The sequence below is a fragment of the Rattus norvegicus genome, chromosome 17 (genome assembly GCF_021556685.1).
Source record: "Rattus norvegicus strain SHRSP/BbbUtx chromosome 17, alternate assembly SHRSP_T2T, whole genome shotgun sequence".
Classification (NCBI taxonomy): Eukaryota; Metazoa; Chordata; class Mammalia; order Rodentia; family Muridae; genus Rattus; species Rattus norvegicus.
In genome coordinates this window covers 26,970,061-26,989,098 of record NC_141550.1, presented here as the reverse complement: position 1 = coordinate 26,989,098, position 19,038 = coordinate 26,970,061, and the positions used below count along the sequence as shown (strand labels likewise).

Genomic DNA, 19,038 nt, shown 5'->3' with positions numbered 1-19,038 from the left:
AACACACAAACTAACCAGAAATCATAATCTAAGTGTTATTTAAAAGATAAGCAGTAATAGCTGGGCAACTTTAATCCCAGTGCTAGGGAGGCAGAGGGTGATGGAGCTCTTTGAGTTTGAGGACAGCCTTGTCTACACAGAGAAACCCTGTCTCAAAAGAGAGAGATTGAGGGTGAGGGTGGGGGTGGGGAGAAATCGACAAGGTGAATTGACCAAGCGAAAGAAAACTGATCCGTAGTAAAGGCTATAAAGGCACATGAAATTGCAGATTCGTCAATACCATAGCAAACACTGGAGCCAGGTCATTCAGGGTCTTTCAAGCCAAGCTTCAGTGTTGAGCCGAACTTAACAATAACAACCCCTAAAGTCACACCCTGAGAGGTGCTTGGGTTATCAGGACTTCACATTGGGAAGTAATAAAACTGAGGGGTGGAAGTGGAGTGTGGAAACCAGGCATGGCGACTCAAACATGAGTGCCTATCACTCCAGAAGATGTGGCAGGAGGAGTGAGAAGGGGAGGAGGGGGAGCACATGCCCAACAACAACAACAACAACAAATACATGCAATTAATTTTGAAATAGAACTTACACAAATCATGTCGTGGAGAAAGAGAACAGAATCAATCAAAGAGGATGACAATGCCCCTGGCTTGGGAAAACAGATGGTTCATGGGAGGTGCCCAGGCAGAGAAAACAAAAGGATGTGGGGTAAACAGAGTGTGTTACATCATGTGTGTTATTTATTTATGGCTTTTTGAAATGAGTAGCCTGGGCTACTCTCAAACTTGTGGTCCTCTTCCCTCAGTCTCAGTGGGAGGATGACAGGCATGGACTGCCCCATCCAAGTGTGTATTAGATTACTTGGATCACTTGAGTTGAAATTTCTATATGCTACGTGGAGTAGAAGGTTTAGCTTCCAAAACTGGAAGGAAAGGTGTAGTCTGCAGAGAGGCGTGGAATCCATTCCAAGCACTCGGAGTTCCCATGTGAAGCCTTGATGATGAATGAGATCTTTGCAAAAGAGAGTTTTCGAGGACTGGAGAATATTCAGTGTGTGCATACTTTTTGGTTACTTTATTAGATTCCTTTATCTACCTCCCAACCCTTCCCACCCACCCATCACTAGGCAGGAGAGAAAGAAGGTTAGAGGAGGAAAGGGGCCTAGATCTCTTCCGATTCCTTCCTGCTGATTAGGAGCCGTGAGTTCCTTGAGGCAAGCCCAATCTTCACCATCAGGATATCTAATTTCTTCTTCTCATCTCTTTACCCAGGACTACTTGACAAACCACAGTGACAGGAACCAGCAGCAGCTCAGGGAGAAGCAGTCGCAGCAGCCTCTCAGGGCTCTGCCATTTTTAAACCCTCTCAAGAGTCCCCAGAATTCCAAACACAAACTATCTTCAGCTGGCAGAATCCCTGCCAGAGCATGAGACAAATCATAGTCAGCTGCTGTGGACGAGCTGAAGTAGTGCTGTATCCCACACCTGGAATTAAAACACAAGAACACTCATATAACATAACAGGGTTTTTTTTTTTTTTTTTTTTTTTTTTTTTTGGTTCTTTTTTTCGGAGCTGGGGACCGAACCCAGGACCTTGCGCTTCCTAGGTAAGCGCTCTACCACTGAGCTAAATCCCCAGCCCCAACAGGGTTTTTAAAGAACCCAAAATTCTCATTACATGCATGTCTTTGGAGAATATGGCTCCAGGATAAACAAGCAAAGAATCCTTCTAACAATATTAAGAAAATAATATTAAGAAAATGAGAAAATCAGGGTTGGAGAGGTGACTCAGCAGTTAGGAGTATGTACTGCTCTTGGAGATGACTCAAGTTCAGGTCTCAGCACCCCACAATGTCATATAGTCCACAACCAATGACCTGTAACTCCAGCTCTTGGGGGGCCTGACACCTGACATGCTGGCCTCCACAAACACCTGTACCCATACCCTTCCTTCCACATATACATGATAAAAATAATGAAAATTAACACCAACATTGGGAGACTAAGAATGGGTCCATTCAAAAGATGATAGTCAGCAGCAAATGATACTGGGAATTCAAATGATAAGAACTATGACTTGCCCTTTAAATATAGCAACAGAGATATTGCCCAAGACCTTGGCAAAGGTATCGCTCTCTGGGATGCTCACTTGGAGATGACCGAGTTATCTTAATAGTGTTAGATATATTTGAAAGAATTTTTCCCTTTATGAGTAGAAACAAGCAAACATTGTCACTAGTATCACCACACACACACACACATACCACATATACATACACCACACATACACATACCACACACACACCACACACACACATACCACACATACATACACCACACACACACACACCACACACATACACACCACACACACACACACACACACACACACACACACACACACACCAATCTCTTTCTAAACAGGTGTCCCTCCTTGGATTAGCAGAAAAGCCCAAAACTTTCCTTGAGTGCATGAAAGAACCCATGGATTCAGCCCAGAGCCAAGGACACCTGGAAACCATTGGGTGATTACCCCGAAGGCTGAGGAAGCAAAACAGGCATCAGTAACATCTTTTAAGCACAACTAGCTCCACCCCATGTCCTTCTAGATTGGGAGAAACAAATCCTTTTTCAGGGAAATATGAGAGGATTAATTTCTAGGACTTTCGCTAGCACAGTCAGACACCGTCCAACAGGACCTTTCTCTTTGCTGCAGAGCCTCTGTGTCCAAGTTTGAAAACAGCTGGCTCACTACACTCTCATGACTCCATCCCTTCGTCTGTCAAAGGAAGTGAAAATTTAAGTCCCCACCAAAAGTGGACTAAAGTCCATACCGATAGCCCGGGTGCACAGCACACAGGAAGATAGGAGAATGCTTTTGTTCTTATTAGACAATGTTAGACTGCGAACATTGTGCTATGGTTATTGTCAGAAATCTTTCTCTTTTCTCTACAAATTGTGAGCCTGTGACAGCCTCCCCTGCCTGCACACACCCTGCTTTCAAGTGCAGCCGCTGAGACGCTCTTCTCACCACACACACATCAGGTCTAGTAGACTTTCTGGCACACTGAGCATGCTTTGGGATGAGTTAGTAAGCTCCAAGGGTATCTACCAAAATGTACTTCATCCAAGTAAAAAAGTATTGCTCCCCAGGAATGGAAAATATCACATGTGGGAAGCCCAAAAAAGCTGGTCGGGAGGAAGAGCACCAGAAGTTTGCACAGTATTCTGTCTGAAAGGCCTGGCGTTCCATTCTGGACCCCGTGATAATAAGTCCAGTAACAGAGCAGCCAGGCCATACAGCAGGGGTTCGGAAAGATAACAGCCCCGTGGGTTTGGTGCCTTTTTATCCTTCCAGGGGAACTCCCTTTGCAGGCAACAGAAGAGTGAGGGCAGTTTTAAAAGATTGCAAATCTGTCATAAATGCCACAGACAACCTTTCTATCACTTCATCAGTCTAGGGCTAGAAGTAGTGAAGGTTCTGGGGACCAGTGATAATTTGGCTACACCAGCAACAAAAACCAGACATAACCCAGCAAAGCCCAGCAAATCACACATCATTTCAAAACTAACGGGAGACAAAGCAGAGGCCAGCCCCAAACTCAAGAGGAAGAGAAGTGTTCATCCTAGCCAAACAATAAAGTCAACACTTTGAAGGGGGAGGGGAGGAAGGCCAGCACAAAGGGGCAACCTAAATAGTTAAACAGCACAGAGAGCTGTGATCAAGAAGTTTTTGGTTATCATCTCTACTACCTACTGACCCTGGGACTCAGATTTGTAAGCTGTCAGCTTCAGGGATGAGTGAAGAGAAATTGTAAGCTCCCATCTTTCAAAAGCAAAAGTTCACATGTATGACATAAAGAAACTCACAAAGGAAAACAGAAGAGAGAGGAGGGCCATCAGTGAGTGAAGAGTCAATACTTACAGGACCTCAAATAGTATTTCTTCAGTCCTATGCTGGGGAGATGAACATAAAGAAGCAATCTTTCATGTAAGGAAGCTATCTATGTTGTTATCTCAAAAACAAAACAAAAACAAAAAAAAAAAACCCCATAAATGCCAATTAGGTATTCCCTGTACCTCTAGGGGATTCCATTTTCATCCTTCATGATTTGCTAAGAAACTGAGGTACAAAGAAATGAAGGAAATCGCTGGAAGTATGGCACTATGAGTCAACAACCCCATCAGGAAGCCCAGGCTGTGCCTCCTCACTTCCTGGTTTCCTCTATAAATATTAGCGTACGTTGCCTTCCTCTCAGAAGGTCAGTGGTAGCAGCTGTGTGGCTTAGAGAGGCGAGTTTCCAGCGGGGAAGGTACAGATTTGAGCTATATGGGGTGGGACAAGATATCCTGACATCAGGCCCATGGGTCAGCAGAAACCGGAATATCACCCCAGATGGGTCTTTCCCCTTCCTATGCCTGGCAAACCCATCTACGCCGATTCTCTAACATCCTTTCTTAGAGGAGTGTCCTCCAAGCTCCCCGCCCAGCTCCCAGGCTCTCAGGCAGTGGCTGCACAAATTAGCAGCGTTCTTTGTCCCCAGAGCTCCAGAATTCATTGTGCTCCAGTGCGTGCCAAAAGCTCTCAGAGTGTGCCGTGCATTGTAATAAAGCTGGCACGTGCTCTCGCAAAGAATTTTGTTCTGCTTAACGGCCCCCCAGAACATTTGTTTGGTCACCCGTCCCTCTAAAGCAAAATAAGGGAAAGAAAGGAAAGAAAAGGCTGCAAACTGCTTATTTGACGCCTCCAAAGCTTGAGTGGAAGTTTAACTAACTTCAAGGGAAAGCGCGAGAACACTGCACCTCCAACTGTTTGAGGACTTTCTACCTCTCAGGGCACCAGAGCTGGATTCTAGCGCAAAGGGCAGCAGCAGCGATCATTCTAGAGGTTATATCATAGATGGTGTAACTTTACCTTCTGCCCACTGGGATCTTATCAACCCTTTGTTCCTGGTCTATTTTGAGACCCATCTGAGCCTGTTACCTGGGACATGGGCAGTGTTAACCAATCAACGCCCAGCTGACAAGAGGCGAACGGAGTCTCATCTGGAAAGAAGGACAGGGCAAGGCAGTCAGGTTTCTGCTTCAGAACATTGCTTCTTTGTATGAAACATACAGGTGTGCTGTACGTTTAGAGGTACACTTAGAGGTAAGTTGCAACGTGTAACTGGGACCCAAATCTGCCACGTCGGTAGGGAAAAATACAGATGAATGTTGTTACTTAGATTTCTTTGTTTTGCAAGAACTGTTAAAAGGAATTCCAGTCGGGCGGTAGTGGCACACCTCTTTAATCCCAGCATTTTGGGGAGGGAAGGGCAATCGAATCCTTGAGTTGAAGGCCAGTCCATCTATAGAATTCCAGGGGTAGTCAGGGCTACAAAGAAACCCTGGGGGGTGGGGGGATTTCTTAGGTAGGTGTGGTGGTGCATGCCTTTAATTCCAGAGCTTGGGAGGCAGACGCAGGAGGATCTCTGTGAATTCCAAGCCAGACTAGTATATATAGTGCAGGACGGTCAGGACTACATAGACAGACCCTGTCTCAAAAACAAAACAGCAGTAACAAAAATCTCTTAGCCTAGTATGGCGCATGCCTTTAGTCCCAGCACTTGGAAGGTGGGCAGATCTCTGTGAGCTCAAAGCCAGCTTGGTTTACTATGCTGGCCAGGATTTCAGTGTGATCATGTTTTGAAAAAGCCAAAACCAAGCAGAGGGTGGTGGCACACACCTTTAATCCCAGCACTCCAGAGGCAGAGGCAGGGGGATCTCTGAGTTTGAGACCAGCCTGATCTACAGAGTGAGTTCCAGGATAGTCAGAACTACACAGAGAAATCCTGTCTCAAAAATAAATAAATAAATAAATAAATAAATAAATAAATAAATAAATAAATAAAACCAACAAAGGCACTCTTCTGGAAGCAGAGTCTTGGGCTGGCTCCTACACTGTTAAGCAAGTCAAGTCTACAAAGTGTTTAAGTCTTCATCCATGACTGTGGTCCGATGGACTGGAAACACTGACTTCTTTCTTCCTACAAGCAGGTAGTCAGCAGCTCAGCCTCGATAACCTTCTGTGTCTTTAGCTGTTTACAAAGATGCTCATCTTTCCAGTCCAAGAGTAGCAGCCTAAGAGGCAGTGCTCTGGTCCTCTGCCTGTCCCTCAGGCCCCAGCCACAGTGCTGGCTTGCCTGATACTACCTGCCGGTCCTTTGCTTCCTCACACCCAAGACTGGAATCCCACGTTTCTGACCTCGCTGAGACCCTCCTCTCCCTCCAACCTCCCAATGGCTTCTTCACATTTCTCCATGGAGTAAGGGTGGACAGAACTCTTGTAAGATCAGAGGGTCTTACTGCAGGCATGTGGGGTTTTTTGTTTGTTTGTTTGTTTTCTTTTTTATTTTTGTTTTTGTCTTTGTGGAAGGGATTGGTTCTAGGAAACAATCTTTGGGGATTCGAGGTGCTTGGCTGGGCTTCGTCTCCCCATCTTAAAATCACTGGTGTAGGGTAGATATGTAGCTTCTTGTCAGGCTTACCCAGAATACCTGAAGCCTCGGGGGTGGCGTGGGGTTAGAGACACTGAGGGAACAGCTATTAAAAACTATCAGCAGATGGTGAAAATGGTTCTGGGTCCTGAGAAGACGGTAGGAAGTGAGAGATAAATTACCATCAATGCACGTAAGAGAGGCTGAGCCGTCGAACCAGAAGGATGCCCTACTTTTTCAGCCACCATGTGTGTGAAACAGCGAGGCCTTCAGCTTCCACGCGGCAGGCACTTGCTGACTTGATAGCTATTAGGTGCAATAGGCTCTAAATTGTCTTCTAAGATAATAATAATAATAATAATAATAATAATAATAATAATAATAATAATAATAACTCTCTACAGACTCACTTGCTTTCATAATTTCCTCCTTTTTATTTTTTTAAATAAATCTTTTAAAGTCTCTCCTTCTTGATGACCATTTCCAGCTGTGGAAGGGCCAAAATAATTAGGTTAAGTCACATCTAGCTGGGTGCCATCTGTGCATTAAATTCAGGGATGAGCTGGTAGCGGTTAAGCCACTTAGATGCCTGCAAGTCCCTGGGAAGTGTAAGTAAGAATCGCTAAACGGGAAGAAGCTGAGGAGACAGCTGTCAGTATCTAGCTTCAGTTTACAGCAGACCTCCCCCTTCCAAAGTCAAGAGCAAGCAGGTGCATGTGGTGTTAGACCTGAGCTAGCCAGGAGAACCCAGTGCTGGTTAAGGTTCTGGAGTCAGAGACCCGTGTTCAGATTCTAATTCTGCCACTTGCCCGCTTCATGACATTAGATGACTCAACCAGCCTCTTAACTTGTCAGATCTCTTCATCCGACAAACAATGCTTGCTTCACAAAGTCGTGAGGATAACCTGTGCAAAGGCCCCACGCCAAGCGAGAGCTCGATGAGGATCAGATAATTATTAGCCAGGGAGTAAAGCGAAGAGAGTTTGCTAATGCACAAGTCCCTTCCTCCTAATCCCACCTCCAGTTACGATTCCGGAGCTCATCCTAGGCACTGGATCCGCACTTAACAATGATGCCATCTGCTTGCAGACTTGCTGTCATAATCCAAGAGTAAAGTCCCTTCGAAAAGTACCCTGCTGAAGAAAGAATTATAAACAGTAAGCAGAAAATCGAGGGCAAAAATGAATCCTGTAACAAGAGCCTTCTGAGGCACTCTGACCCGTATCTGGGGTTCTCACAAGAACAGTGCATTTTGAGTTTCTATTACGGTAAAAGGTTGCAGCAGACTGATGTGTCTTGGGTATTTCCAGTCTGGCGGTGCATACAGATTGCGAAAGTTTTCCCTGGTGTTGGATATTAAAGTGAATGCAGGCGTCCCAAGGGAATTGGTTCTCAAACTTTCTGTAGTTAGCCAAGGCCTCAGTTGCTCATCTATAAAACTGCAGTGTGTCTGCGTAGAATATACTATAAATATATGTGTACAAATCTTCTTTAGATCACTTATAACACTTAAAACAGTGTAAGTGTGGAGTCAATAGGTGTAATACTGTGATGTTTGGGTGCTAGTAACAAAATACAAATTTTAAAATATTCTCTTCCCCACTCTCTCTCACCCACAACATGTTTATGTGTTTTTATCGTGTATATGAGTATTTCCTGCATATGTGTATGGGTACTATGTGTGTGCCTGGTACCTACAGAGATCAGAAGAGGACACCAGATATCCAGGAACTGGACTTAGAGCTGGTTGTGAGCTGCCATGTGGGCGCTGGGAACCGAACCTGGATCCTATGCAAGAGCAGCAAGTGTTCTTAACTGTTGAGCCATCTGTCCAGCCCCTAACGTACATTCTATTTGTGGTTAAATGTATAGACATGGAACCCAGGGATGTGGAGAGTGAAAGTATAAAGACATAGCAAAGAAGGGAAGCTCAGAGCTTCTAAAATAGTTCTGATACATGCAAATGGTCCCTGGCATCATTTCAGCCTTATGCCATTGTCACAGGGCAGATGCTGACTGTCCCCAGATCCATGTGTTGAGGGCACTGTAGTTCATGAGGCTTTTGGTGGGACCTTCGGGAGATGGGGCCTTGCAGAAGGGGATTAGGTCATCGTGGGCATGACTTCGAGTGGGTATTGAGAGCTGTTATTAGTTTGTTTTTCTCAGTGCTGTGAATACAACAAACAAAATATCTTACCAAAGCCACATAAGGAAGGAAATGTTGATTTCAGGATCACAGTGTAAGGATGCAGTCCATCGCTGTAGAGAGGGTGATGAAAGCCGCTCGCCCTGTGACTGCAGGACTGAGAGATGGCAGGTCACACTCAGTCCCAGCCAGGGGGCACAGAGTGATGATTGCTGCTGCTCAGCTCATTTGCCCTTTATCTTCAGCCCGGGACCCCATTCCGTGCGATGGTGCCACCACATCCAAGGTAGATCTTCCCTCCTTAGCTGAGCTTTCCGGAAACACCTTGATGATACATCAGGTGTATCTCCTAGGTGACTCCAAATCCAGTCAACTTGACAATGAAGACTAATTACCGTAGACTCTACCCACCTTCTCCACCAGCTCTCTCTTTGCTTCTCTGTGATATGAATAGGCCTCACCTATCTCTCTTGCTGTGACAGGCTGTCTCACCACAGGCCCAGACCAACATGGATGGACACACGCGTGTACTGAAACCTTGAGCCTGATGCAAACCTCTTTTTAAATTAATTACTTGGGTATTTTGTCACAGTGATGGAAAGCAGGGCAATACACTACACGATAAACAAACAAGTGTATTGTGTTACATGAGATGAAGATACGTGGAAGGGGGTGTTTAATAAACATTTTTTTTAAAGGTACGATTGGTCCTTTCTATTACTGCTTGTCCAATGGGGCGGTGCGATATACCAGTAACATGCTTTATATGACAATATGCAAAGAAATGCCTCATCTTATCGGATACATATTCGGAAACATTATCAGTGTTGATATGTGCAGATATCCCCATAATTTCCATTATTTCCAATAAGTGTGTAATAGCACAACTGGACTCTTCAGAACTTAAAGTAGGTGCCCGCCCATTGGTTGTACTGTTCTATGGCCTTCTGTTCAGGTCTGAGTAAGAAGGAAAAAAATGAGCCCAGGGTGCCCCATCTTCACCTCAATCTACTTCCTTACTGCTGGTGCCTGTGACCAGCTGCCTCAAGCTCCCTGGCATGGCTCCAACCACTGCGATGTACTGTACCCTGGACCTGTGGGCTAAAGTAAACCCATCCTTGCTTTAGTAGTTCCTTGTCATGCATTTGGTGACAACAATGAGAAAAGTAACTCATTGTCACCATTTCTGACAGAGAAAAAGAATGATATATATCATATATGATTATATAAATTTAGAAACACTTCTAAATAAATTTATTAGTGACACAAACTTCCACTTGCATCCGATGGCTTTATTCTATTATTATTGGGTTTGACATGAATAAGTCTTTGCAGACGCTGCAATAATTCAGTATCCTGATGAGTATCCAGTCACCAAGAAGGAGCCTCAGACTTCGAGCAGAAACACATCGTCACAGTTTCGGTTATGTAATGAAACACCATGTCCGATGCGGCTCTGGGAGGATAGGGTTGTTCAGCTCGCAGTTCCATATCAAAAGCAGTGAGGGCAGGAACGGACAAAGGCTGGAACCTGGAGCAGCAGCTGATGCAGAGGCCATGGAGGGTTGCTGCTTACTGGCCTGCTCATGCCATGCTCAGGCTGCCTTTTTATAGAGCCCAGACAACCAGCCCAGGGATGCCACCATCCACCATGGGCTGGTCCCTCCCCCATCAATCACTAATTAAGAAAATACCCTCCAGCTGGATTACATAGAAGGCTTTTCTCTCAACTAAGGTTCCCTTCTTTCAGATGACTCTAGCTTGTGTGGAGATGATATAAAACTAGCCAGGACACACATAAAGGCAGAAAAAGGTCCTTGGAACATCTTTAACGTGTTTGGGGTGATTTAAGAAAATGGGATTAAATGTTTTCCCCTCTGGCCGCAGCCTCTGCCTATAGTCCCAGCCATTTGGAAGATGGAAGCAAGAGAATTGCTGGGGTTCGGGGCTTTAAGACCAAACTGAGGGGCTGGGGATTTAGCTCAGTGGTAGAGCGCTTGCCTAGGAAGCGCAAGGCCCTGGGTTCGGTCCCCAGCTCCGAAAAAAAGAACCAAAAAAAAAAAAAAAAAAAAAAAAAAAGACCAAACTGAACAACATAATCAGCCTCCATCTAAACCTAATAATAAATATTTTCATTAAAAGGAAAAAACTTTCCCCCAAACATCTGAGTCCATGAAGTTGGTCTCGTCCTGCACTTTGCTTCTTCTCTGTGTCCTTGGAAATCCTACTCATGTTCCAGTTTTTCGGCTCTCTATAATATATCACCAAATATTTATTGGATGATAGTGATCTTGCTCATAACCTCAATGGTATCTATACCTCAAATTAACTGCACTCATTGGATTGTCTTTGTGATAGTTTGATGATTTCCAGATGCAGATATGAATAGAAAGGGGGTGGGGCCACAGCAAACTCATTCAAAATAGAACCAGACCCTCAACTACCACATGTGTTTTAAATATATTATCCATACAATTAAGAGTACAGTATTATAAACCAGCTCCATAAATCTTAGGATAAAACCAATGACATAGCAAGTCTTCTTAGCCACAAAGAGATTCTTTTTTTTTTTTTTGGTTCTTTTTTTCGGAGCTGGGGACCGAACCCAGGGCCTTGTGCTTCCTAGGTAAGCGCTCTACCACTGAGCTAAATCCCCAGCCCCGAGATTCTTAATAATATAGATTCCATGGTGATACACTTCGAATGTTCCTGAACTTTACAAAGCTTCCTAAAATAAAATAAAATAAATAGCATGTTCCTTTCTTACATTTTTTCCTTCATATATATATATATATATATATACATATATATATGTAATATCTCCTTTCACATCTACATGAAAAATATGTATGTTTATTTTATTTTGAAAAATTTTAAAGACATTTTAAAAAGGTGACTTTTAAAATACAAAATAAAGTCTAGATGTAATGACATATGCCTTTATTCCCAGCACTCCATAAACAAACAAGCATCTTGATCTTCTCAAGTTCAAGGTTATCCTGGTCCTCAAAGCAAGTTCCAGGATAACCACAGCTACACATGTTTCATCTATAGTCTCTCTCTCTCTCTCTCTCTCTCTCTCTCTCTCTCACTCACACACGCGCGCGCCCACCCACACACACACACAAAGATAGATTATTTTAGTAATAGACACAGCATTCCAATGCAAATATTTTATTCTTTAAGACCTAAGAACCATATTATAAATATAATCACAAACTCACCAATATTTAAATCAGCAACAATAATTCCTTAATGCTCTCTAATGTGTAATCAGAATTCCCTAAATGTCTTTTTAAAAAGATCAGATGCGCATTTTCTTCCCTTTTTCCCTAAGAGTGGGTATGTATTGTGTGTGTGTGTGTGTGTGTGTATGTGTGTGTGTTGTGTTATACACATGTATAAACAGGCACATGTGTGTACATGTGCATATGGAGACCAGCAGTCAATATTGGCTGTCCTCTTCAGTCTCTCTCCACTGTCTTATGTTCTGAGACAGTGAGACAGGATCCCTCACTAACCAGCTAGCCAACAAGCTTCAGGAACACACATTTCTCCACACCTCCCCTCGAAGTTGGAGTTAGAGATGCAGACCTACTACTCTCAACTCTGTTTATTTGTTCTGATTTCGAGGCAGGGTCTTACTGTGCAGCCCCATCTGGCCTTGAACACACAGAGATCCGCCTTTCTCTGTGCCCCGAGTGTTGCCTGTCCTGAACTCATATGCTGATGGACTCATATGCTGGTGGTCCAAACTCATGGCAAGCCCTTCACTAACTAAACCATCTCCCATACTCATTCTCCTCCCAACTTTTTTGAGACAGCATCTCGTTTTGTAGTTCAGGCTATCCTGAAACTCAGTGTATAGACTAGGCTAGCCTGGAACTTGTAGCTCCCCTCTTGCCTCTGCTTCCTGAGTGCCAGGATTACAGGCTCGTATCGCCTTGCTCAGCTTCTGTCTTCAGCTTTTTTGTTTTATTTGTGTTTTTGTAGAGTTTGTTCTGCTTTGGTTTGGTTTGGTTTTTCAAGACAGGGTTTCTTTGTGTCGCTTTGGCTGTCTTAGAACTAGCTATGTAGAGCAGGCTGGCCTTCAACTCAGAGAGATCCTCCTGCCCCTCCCCCTCCCCCTGCCCCTCCCCCTGCCCTTCCCCCTGCCCCTGCCCTAAGTACTGGAATTAAAGGTGTGCACTGATACCACCGAGATTTCTCTTTTAAGGACAGTAGCTGGGTTTCTGGGTGGTGGTGGTGGTGGTGGTGGTGGTGGTGGTGGTGGTGGTGGTGGTGGTAGTGGTGGATTTTGTTTTGTTTTATATTTATTTTAATACTTTACAGGTATGAGTGTTTCGCCTGCATGGATATATGTGCACCATGTGCCCATGGAGGCCAGAAAGAGGCATCAGAGGCTCTACAGCTACATACAGTTGTGAGACGCTGTGTGTTTACTTTTAAGGAACTCAGAACTGAAATCCCCTTGCGGTTCCTCTTAGGAATAGTTCCTTAAATAAATGTTTAGTCACGGAATACTTTATCACAAATCCAACAATCCCCGCCTGCCGTCCCTGAGATAGGCTCACACCCTGCACAGCAGTAGAAACAAGACTGCAAAGAGCTATTCTCCACTGCCTATTACCGAGGCAGCCCCTGAGAAGAGAGCACGGCAGATCGGGAGATCCGGATGCTAATCTAACCACTATTTAACTCCACAACGTAACTGAGCAAATTCTTCCCCATGTGTCTATTCAAAGACTGGGAAATGAATGAATAGGTTAGCCCAAACAACCTGGAAACCTCCCTCTGTCTTTTTGTTTTGTTTTGTTTATTTGTTTGTTTGTTTGTTGAGATAGAGTTTCACTGTGTAGCCCTGGCTGTCCTGGAACTCTCTCTATAGACCAGGCTGGCCTTGAACTCACTGAGATCCACCTTCCTCTGCTTCCTAAGTGCTGGGATTAAAGGCAACACTGCCCCATTTCCTTCTTGTTTTTAAGAGTCAATGTGTTTGATTTTATGTTTAAATTTTTTTCAAGTCAGCCTTCTATATCTTAGTGCTTCACACCAGCACATTCAACCAACTTGGGATGGAAAATATTCAAAAATTAACACAGCTGTACTAAATATCCAGAGACTGTTTTGCAAGTCCTTATTTTCTTTTTTCTTTTTCTTTTTTTTTTTTTTTTTTTTGGTTCTTTTTTTCGGAGCTGGGGACCGAACCCAGGGCCTTGCGCTTGCTAGGCAAGCGCTCTACCACTGAGCTAAATCCCCAACCCCAAGTCCTTATTTTCTAAACAATACTGTGTAACAGTTTTTTATATAGCTGTTACATTGTATCGAGCTGACTGAAAGTACATTAACAAAGGGCTGGGTGGAGCCCTAATGGCAAAATACTTGCCTAACTCATGAAAGCACTGGGTTTGATCTCCAACACTGCATTAAAAGGGCGTTTCCACCCCAGAACCTTGGAAATGGAAACAGGAGGAGCCAAACTTCAACATCGCCCTCCCCTGCATAATTTAAAGATAGCCTGGGCTACATGACAGCCTGTCTTGACAGAAAGAAAACAAAGCATAAAGGAAGATGTACCTAGGATCTGTGCCAATACTATACCATTTTATAGATAGTTTTGGGGATATTCAAAGGGAAGGAGCCTGGACCATTCCTCTTTAGGTACTGATTGATAGCTGCAGAGACAACTGACTGGTAATGTTATATGTCATGGTGTTATTTACAAAGATTAAAAACATATCTATTGCAGGAGACATCGTGTCTTTTGCAATCAAACAACCAAATCCTGGTGATGGTGGTGCATGCCTTTGATCCCAGCACTTAGGAGGCAGAGGCCATCAGATCTCTGAGTCCAAGGCTAGCCTGGTCTACAGATTGAGTTCCAGGACAGCTAGGGCTACACAGAGAAACCCCATCTCGATAAATAAGTAAATAAATAAATAAGCAAACAAATCAAACCAGCCTGATACTTCCCTTAAGTTGCTCACCAGCCTTTCCTAGCTTCATTATCTTACTGAAGTGCAATTCTTTGTTATGGACAAGATCTTTCCTTCAAGACATGAACTTTTAAAGAGGTTTTCTCCTATCTGTGTTTGTAATATCAAAACTCAGTGCCTCCTCTGGAGACTGATAGGTACTCAGTCTATGCCTGCTACATAAATAAATGGTGGGTTCATAATCTGGGGCTTCGAATCATTGTCTTGTCTACCTTACAGAGGGCCCTGCAGAGCAAAATGAGTTAATGCATGTAAATACATAATTTATATTTCATAATTAAAATATAAAATATTACTTGCATATGAAAACATTGCAAGTCAACAGAGCCTTCCCTCTAATATTTGGCAAGGAATGAGTGGTGTATATTTTCCTTTTCTACTTACAATTTTATCCCTTTATCCCCATTTACTCTCTCTCTCTCCAGTACCAGGGATTGAACCTAGAACCTAGTTCATGCTAAGTAAGCACTCTACCCCTGAGCTAAACACAAGCCCTCTTTACTTTTTTATTTTGATATAGGATCTAAGGTGTACAGGTTGTTCCTCAACTTGCTCTGCAGCTCAAGTTGGCCTTGACCTTGAGATCCTCCTGCCTCAGCATCCTGAATAGCTCAAGTTAAAGACCTGAGCCAGTGGGCCAGTGGGTCAACTACTCTTATATGCTCTTTTGCGCTCGGTCTCTCTCTCTCTCTCTCTCTCTCTCTCTCTCTCTCTCTCTTATACTTCTATTCACTAACTATATAATTTTTACACTTGTCTCTAACAATTCTTCGGCGAAACTTTTGGACTCATGATATTTTTATTTACAGTTGTTTTATAATGATTTAATGGAGCAATACACATGTAGAAGCTGTCCTTTGGGGACTTAGATTCAGTAGGTGAAGGTGCGTGCCACCCAAACCTAGTAGTGACATGAGTTCAATCTCCAGAATCCATATAAAGATGAAAGCCAAGAATAAAGTTGTCCTCTGACCTATGGCATCTATGCCTTCTCCTGACACACACAAGTACACACACATGTACGCACACAACTGTAATTAAAATTTTTATATTAAAGAAATTGTTCATTGTGTCAGGAGCTTTCCCTCAAACTTGCAATCTGATCCTCTGATGGGAGAAACAACCCAGGAGGCATTTCACTGCGTTGTTGACTTTGAATATGGTGTTCTAACTCTTGACATCCCATCATGTGTACTAAATGGCCACCAGTGAGTGGATACTTTATCATAAGAAAGGCTTGGTGTTAAGTGACTTGGCCCCATCCTGGTCTGAGGCTTGTGATATTAGGTAGGGTTGGTGTGCAAAAGGCATCCTTGAGGGACTGAAAAGATGCCTGCTATCAAGTCCGAATGCTTGAGTTTAAGTTTGATTACTGGAACCCACATGGTAGAGAGGATCAACTCCTGAGAGCTGGTCCTCAGACCTCTGCCCCCTTTTATGTTTTAAGATTTAATAATTGTATTATTTTCACATGTGAACGTTTTACCTGCATGGATGTGTGTCTGTATGGCCATCCTAAGTATGCCTGCTGTCCTCAGAGGTCAGAAGAGTGTATCAGATCCCCTAGAACCGGAGCTCCAGATGGTTGTGAACCCAGGCCTCTGCAAGAGCGACAAGTGCTCCTAACTTTTAAGACAACTCTCCAGCCCTCTCCCATTTAAAAAAAAAAATGTAATAAGATCAGTAAAGCATCTTTGAGGGCTGAGCAGTGCTTGTCTAGCCTGGCTACATAAACTGCTTCTTACAATTGGGTTTGGTGACATGTGCCTTTAATCCCAGCAATTGGGAGGCAGAGGTAGGTGGATCTCTGTGAGTTCCAGGACAGTCCGGTGTACAAACTAAGTCCAGGACTGTCAGGGATGCTACACAGAGAAACCCTGTCTCTAAAAACCAACCAACCAAACAAGGACAGCAACAACAACAACTGATTGTTTTTTCACTTAAGACTTTCAATTTACAATAGATTTACTGGGAGCTAAGTCATCGCCATCTGTCAGTGCCTTTAGTGCCAAAGGGTTTATTGGACTCAGGGGATCAAATTCAGGCCTGATGTGTGTGAGATAAGCATTCCACCACCAGACTACACTCTCCATTCAATAAGCCAGGCAAAGCTAAGTCAAACATTTTTCTCACCTTTCCTAAGTTAAAATAATGCAAGAGGCAGTGTGGCATTGATTATATGTTTGAGAGACATTGGGACTCCTGACCTACCAGAAACGTTCACAGCTCCTAACAGACAACCCTGATGGGAGCAGTCTTTTGAATATTTCTTCAAAAACTCATTTCCTTCCAATTCTCTTTGATTATGACACTAATTTTATCTTTAATAATTCCTGATGGCGCATAGGCATTTCTCTTCATTATCTTCAAATCTTGTAGGGGCCCTGAAGTGACAGTTCCTAAACAGACTATTAGCCCTAAACAACAACACAGATGTGTGATCACACACACACACACACACACACACACATTCGTTCATGTTCCTAAACATACACACTTTTAACCATGTGCCTACATACTACATAAATGTGTGCATACTCATGAACCATACATATGCAAGCACGTGTGCATGCAAGCTCATATGTGCACACAAACAAATGAAGGCCATATGAGCTTGCATGCACATGTGCTTGCATATATATGGTTCATGAGTGTACACACATTTGAACACATCATACATCATAAAAAGTGAACGTTATAATTTTTCCTGGGTGACTTGCAGGTCCCTTCCAGCACTGACAGGTCGTGTGATAAAGCCTCTGTACTTTTTTTTATAACACATAAACTGGATTGAAACTGCTTAGCTCAGCATTTACCAAACTTCCTCATTTTATGGACCACTGGGAAGGAAAACCAGTGAAGCTAACACTCAATGCCAGGATGTCAGCAGGCAGAAGGCATGCGAGATGCTCAGGTTAAACCTAAGATGTTAAAACTATGGCCTCTAGAATGGATAAAATGCGGTATTAAGGACGTCAGGGACCATCCAGCCAGCCAGCCAATATCACTTACGACATACTGAGGAACTTTGAAAAACCACACTCTGGTCCTAGGCTTTCAAATTTATTTCCAGGGGAAAGTATGGAAATGTTCCCAAACTGAGAAGAATAAGAACTAAACTTATTTGGGTGTGTGTGTGTGTGTGTGTGTGTGTGTGTGTGTGTGTGTGTGTGTGTGTGTGTGTAAACTCGCACAGGCACAGGATCTGGTCACCTTCTTGCACTAGGAAATGAATTGACCTTGTTGAGTTAACGAGTAATTTCCAGGTATACAGCAGAAGGAACTGTCCAGCTGGCCTCAATGAACAAGCACATCTCTTTAAATTAAGATGGCATGTTATCAAACCATTCCGCGTATTGACAACCCTCTCCATGAAGTAGTTTACTTTCACTTGAAATGACCCTTTTGCTTCCGAAGATCCCCACACCCAGAGTGACTCAACTTCATAACACCACCGTTAAATCTCTAGCTTTATGGGCAATCGGCTGAGGCGTAAAGTGCCAGTTACTCTACAGTGAGTCAGATCAAGTATGAGTGGCGGGTAGGAGAGTTGGAGGCCAACTCGGCTTCCAGGGCCTGGGTGTGGTTGATAGCTGGGGCTCTTCCGGTGCCTTGGTTCGAGTGCACGGATATGGTCCAAGCCTCCAGTTTACACCCTCCTTTTACCTGGCTGGGCCACCCCACCCCCACCTGGGGCAACCTCTCCTGGGGGCCTGACTTTAAGGACTTTAGGTGCCATCCCAAGCTGGCCCCGGATCTCTGCATATCAGTGTAGTCCTCAAAGACACTTCCTATTTCATCTTCCTTGAAGCACTCCTTTGGTTTTCACAAGCTGTCTGGGCTGGTGGGACTAGAGAGTGCCCCGTGCTGTCCTCTGAACCCATAATAAGCATCAGGTGACAGATGACCTCTAGATCGGTCACCTTCACAGTAGCCTCCGCCCCCCAGACCGGACCACACCGCCTTCTTCGCCCTGGTCTGTCTCTAGAAGAGGTGGGCGTGGAGGACGGAGGAGTTGGGGTCCAGTGGAGAGCAACTTGTGCGAGCTGGGCCGCGGTTACCCGAAGCATTGCAGCGGACTGCAAAGATGCTGGCTGCTGGGGACCGCCGCGCGCGGTCCTCTCTCTTGTTATTCACCCCGTACAGTTTCACAGACTTTGCCGCCATCCTTTCCCTCTAGGAGCCCAGCAGCTGTCGCCAGGCGGGCGGATGAGAGGAGAGTACCGCGCGGTCTCCTCAAGGCCTCGGTGAGCCTAGGTGCTCCCTGTAACGTTAACTAAGAAGTTCTGTCATCTTCCTTGTCCCTTTCCCTAGTCGCCCGCACCCCTGGACCCTGGCAACGCGCAACCTCCGCCAGGGCCTGGTGACGCGGGGGAGGGGCGCAGGGCGCAGGCAAAGTTGCTGAGTTGCGGTGCAGGCTC

The 19,038-nt window shown here is 44.3% G+C and overlaps 1 long non-coding RNA gene across 3 annotated transcripts; it reads right to left on the bottom strand.

The window, feature by feature from the left end:
- Positions 1-718: 718 nt before the first annotated feature.
- LOC134482846 (uncharacterized) lies at positions 719-7,807 on the bottom strand. 3 transcript variants are annotated; one of them, XR_015641245.1, is made up of 4 exons: positions 7,695-7,807; positions 7,494-7,611; positions 4,984-5,045; positions 719-1,484 (listed from the first exon to the last, which is right to left on the bottom strand). It is a non-coding gene; the product is annotated as an uncharacterized LOC134482846 (long non-coding RNA). The 3 variants fall into 3 exon arrangements; XR_015641247.1 differs by having other exon boundaries at positions 4,915-5,045; positions 7,695-7,782; XR_015641246.1 differs by having other exon boundaries at positions 7,494-7,608; positions 7,695-7,775.
- Positions 7,808-19,038: the final 11,231 nt, after the last annotated feature.